The sequence below is a fragment of the Nothobranchius furzeri genome, unplaced genomic scaffold (assembly GCF_043380555.1).
Source record: "Nothobranchius furzeri strain GRZ-AD unplaced genomic scaffold, NfurGRZ-RIMD1 Scf114, whole genome shotgun sequence".
Lineage (NCBI taxonomy): Eukaryota > Metazoa > Chordata > Actinopteri > Cyprinodontiformes > Nothobranchiidae > Nothobranchius > Nothobranchius furzeri.
Genome location: NW_027223130.1, coordinates 25,001 through 25,914, shown reverse-complemented (window position 1 = coordinate 25,914; position 914 = coordinate 25,001).

Genomic DNA, 914 nt, shown 5'->3' with positions numbered 1-914 from the left:
GAGGCTGGCTGCAGCTCCTTCACACCGCCATCAGCTGATGGATGCTGGCTGAACGCTGGAGGCTGGCTGCTGCTCCCACACACCGCCATCAGCTCCTGGAGGCTGGCTGGCTGCTGGAGGCTGTCTGCTGCTGCTCCTCCACCCCGCCATCACCAGCTGGAGGCTGGCTGCTGGAGGCTGGCTGCAGCTCCTGCACCCCACCATCAGCTGCTGGAGGCTGGCTTCTGCTCCTCCACCCCGCCATCAGCTGCTGGGGGCTGGCTGCTGGAGGCTGGCTGCAGCTCCTCCACCCCGCCATCACCAGCTGGAGGCTGGTTGCAGCTCCTGCACCCCGCCATCAGCTGCTGGAGGCTGCCTGCTGCTCCTGCACCCCGCCATCAGCTGCTGGAGGCTGCCTGCACCTCCTGCACCCCGCCATCAGCTGCTGGAGGCTGGCTTCTGCTCCTCCACCCCGCCATCAGCTGATGGAGGCTGCCTGCTTCTCCACCCCGCCATCACTAGCTGGAGGCTGGCTGCTGGAGGCTGGCTGCAGCTCCTCCACCCCGCCATCAGCTGCTGGAGGCTGCCTGCAGCTCCTGCACCCCGCCATCACCAGCTGGAGGCTGGCTTCTGCTCCTCCACCCCGCCATCAGCTGATGGAGGCTGCCTGCTTCTCCACCCCGCCATCACTAGCTGGAGGCTGGCTGCTGGAGGCTGGCTGCAGCTCCTCCACCCCGCCATCAGCTGCTGGAGGCTGGCTGCTGCTCCTGCACCCCGCCATCAGCTGCTGGAGGCTGGCTGCTGCTCCTCCACCCAACCATCAGCTGCTGGACGCTGGCTGCAGCTCCTCCACCCCACCATCAGCTGCTGGACGCTGGCTGCAGCTCCTCCACCCCGCCATCAGCTGCTGGAGGCTGCCTGCAGCTCCTGCACCC